A 3,645-nucleotide genomic window follows, 5' to 3' on the forward strand; every position below is an offset into this window, starting at 1 on the left:
TCCCTCAAACCACCGACTCTGCGATGAAGTTGGCTGGATATCTGATGAGCGGTATGATTCGCAACAAAGAAGAAGATGACAAGGTGGTACCATCACAAGACCACAAGAAGACCGGAGGAAGCGCCCGATTCAAGGGCAAGGGCGTAGATCAACGAAAGTCTGGATTAAATTCCAGTTACGCTCAATGCAAGACTTGTAAGAAATACCACAAAGGTCACTGCCACTTTGCTCCGTCTTCGACCACAACCGTTTGCGACTCATGTCACAGACCTGGCCACGCAACGGCCGACTGCTGGAAGAAGACGATGACTTGCTACATTTGCAAGAAAATGGGTCACCTAAGCTTTGAGTGCCCCAAGAACAAACCCGATGCTAGTGATGCGGGTGGAAGTGGTCAAAGAAATGGGGCGAAGAAAGGCAATGCAAGAGTCTTCATGTTAGACACCAAAAAGGCGGCCGACATGCCGGAAACCATCACCGGTACGTTCCTAGTTAACGACACGTATGCTAGGGTTTTGTTTGATTCTGGTGCCAACTTAAGTTTCATAGATTATAACTTTTGTAGTCTATTAAACGAACCTTTAACGAAACTAAATAAAACTCTAAGCGTCGAGATCGTTAGTGGTGAAATTGTTAATATCTCCGAAGCTCTAGAAAACGGAAAAATCTTATTAGCTGGATACGTCTTGCCTATTCAATTACTACCAATGACTCTTGCTGGTTTTGATATAGTACTTGGTATGGACTGGTTATCTAACAACCATGCTCATATCATTTACAATAGCAAAACTGTTGAACTTCGAGCCCCTGATGAACCATTCGAATTGAAGGGGACAAAGACGCTGACCAAGTTAGCATAATTTCCATGATTAGAGCTAACAAATGTTTAAATCAAGGATGCTTATCATTCATGGCCTACGTTACCGAAGAATCCAAACCCAAGGAGATAAAGTACGCGCCTATTGTCTCCGACTTTTCCGATGTCTTTCCCGACGAACTTCCTGGAATCCCTCCCAATCGTAAAATATTTAGGATCGATCTTATCCCTGGAACCGCACCAATCGCCAAAGCTCCGTATCGCTTAGCACCGACCGAAATGAAAGAGTTAAAGAGACAACTTGATGAGCTACTCAAGAAGGGTTTTATCCGACCAAGTTCATCGCCATGGTGAGCGCTAATTCTTTTTGTCAAAAAGAAAGATGGATCAATGCGCATGTGTATCGACTACCGAGCCTTAACCAAAGTTACTATCAAGAATCGATATCCATTCCCTCGAATCGACGATCTTTTCGACCAACTCCAAGGTGCAAGTTATTTCTCAAAAATCGATCTGCGTTCTTGCTATCACCAACTTAAGTTCGATCCGAAGACATTCCGAAAACCGCGTTCCAAACAAGATATGGACATTATGAGTTCACGGTCATGCCGTTTGGTCTCACTAATGCCCCAGCCGCGTTTATGGACATGATGAATCAAATTTGTAAGCCTTACTTAGATAACTTTGTTATCGTATTCATCAACGACATACTTATTTACTCTAAGTCTAAGGACGATCATGAAACTCACCTCCGAACCTTACTTGAATTACTTAGAACTGAGAAGTTGTACGCCATTTTGGTTTCACGAAGTGCAATTTCTTGGTCACATCATAAACGTGAATGATATTCAAGTGGACTCCGCTAAGATTGAAGCTATCTCAAAGTTACTACATTTGTCTATGTAAAAATTAACTTGAATGTACGATTGTTCTTATATTTGTACTTGTTTGTAGCGGATATATTTGTTTTTTAAACGGCTTATGTTTGTAGTGGATTTTTGTTATTGACTTTAGAATTAATATCACAAGCCATCATATTGTAATTCTAAAGCATCATAATCCAATACTAATTTCTAAGTCCTGTAAACTTCCAGTTGGCAATTGTTGTGCTACACACAAAACATTGTATTTCCAAAACAATGCCATTGTAGTTATCAATCAGTCCTTAACAGTACCGCCTTACACACTTATAAATCAATACTTTGTAATTCATTGTACAATCAAGATAAAAAGAGTCTATTCCCATTTCCAAAAGCCATCATGAAGACCATGTTCTTTATCATAGCCATAATACTATCAGCCATCCATGAATCATCTGCTGGTGATCCCGACATTCTCTCCGATTTCATACTTCCACCAGGCAAGACAACCGTTGATGGGAACTTTTTCACATATACCGGCATGCGGGTGTTACTAGATGCCCCTGTGCCTAAATCTTTCAAAGTTTTAAAAGCAAGCATGGCTGAATTCCCGGCTCTAAACGGTCAAAGTGTGTCCTATGCGGTTCTAGATTTCCCACCTAACTCAGTGAACCCTCCCCATACGCACCCACGAGCATCCGAACTTTTGTTCCTTATCGACGGTACTTTAGAAGTCGGGTTCGTTGATACCACTAATTAACTTTTCACACAGACTCTTCAAACGGGTGATATTTTTGTGTTCCCAAAAGGACTTGTACACTTTCAGTATAATAGTGATAAAAAGTATGAAGCGTTCGCAGTGTCCGCGCTTGGTAGTGCTAACGCGGGAACTGTTTCGGTTCCGAACTCGGTTTTTAATAGTACTATTGATGATGAGGTATTGGCTTTGTCTTTTAAGACAGATGTTTACACTATTCAGAAGATAAAGGCTGGGCTTTGAGGCAGGATCTGATTAGTTTAATGATGAGTAATTTCTTTGTTTAATTCTTGAATAAATGGCAAGATGAAATATTTCTGCCTTTTGTTAACTATATAATTGGTTGAATTTAAATTTAATTCATGATTGTACTGGGATTAAGATATAATATATAGATGTTTCTTTCATTAATATTTGTGTTTCTTTAACATCATGCCATCAGGCAGTGAAACCAATGAAACATATGTTGACTTATCAGAGTTGACATTATGATGTTTTATACTAGATTATTATTTTTCTAAATTTTAACGTCATGAGCGATTAATTCGAACCATCTCCAAATATTGTTGGTTTGCTAATGCTAAAAGAAACCTTAATTGTTATATAACTATCAAAACTTAGTCAAGAGTAAGTTGGTAAACTGGAAGGACCAATATTAATAAGTTGATGAGAGTTAGTTATGATTTCTAATTACAATATGTTTCATAATTGAATTGTAACGATAATAGGTAATCTCTAGTTTGCTAGCAAGTTAAAATGTGTTTTGACAAGATTAAATTTAACTAATTAAGCCCGATATTATTATCTATTATAAAGAATTAAATATATCCTTATATTAAAAATTTAAAAATTAAATCTCAAGGTCTGGTTCGGTTTATACGGTTGGTTTTCAATACAAACTGCACATCAAACCGTTCACTATGGTGTAGTTTATTTTTTAAGAAGTAAAATGTATGCAGTCTGCGGACCATATCTACAGACATCTGTAGAAAAAGAGCTGGACCAAACCTCTGCAGTCTGCAAGAAAAAGACTGTTTGTATTTTAACGAGTATAGACTGCTAAAATAAACTAGTGGTGGTGTACGAATTGTGGTAGTGGGTGGTGGTGCTGCTGGATGGTGATAATGGTAGTGGTGGGTGGTGGTGGTAGAAGGCGGTGGTGGAGGTGGTCGTGGGTGGTGCACGGACAGTGGTGGTGGTGGACGGTTGTA

General features: G+C 38.8%; 1 pseudogene; it reads left to right on the top strand.

Moving 5' to 3' along the window:
* Positions 1 to 2,080: 2,080 nt before the first annotated feature.
* Positions 2,081 to 2,699, top strand: LOC143600789 (germin-like protein 9-3; annotated as a pseudogene).
* Positions 2,700 to 3,645: the final 946 nt, after the last annotated feature.

Source organism: Bidens hawaiensis, unplaced genomic scaffold (genome assembly GCF_021521415.1).
Source record: "Bidens hawaiensis isolate Kalapana, Puna unplaced genomic scaffold, B.hawaiensis_p1.1 tig00054913_1, whole genome shotgun sequence".
NCBI lineage: Eukaryota > Viridiplantae > Streptophyta > Magnoliopsida > Asterales > Asteraceae > Bidens > Bidens hawaiensis.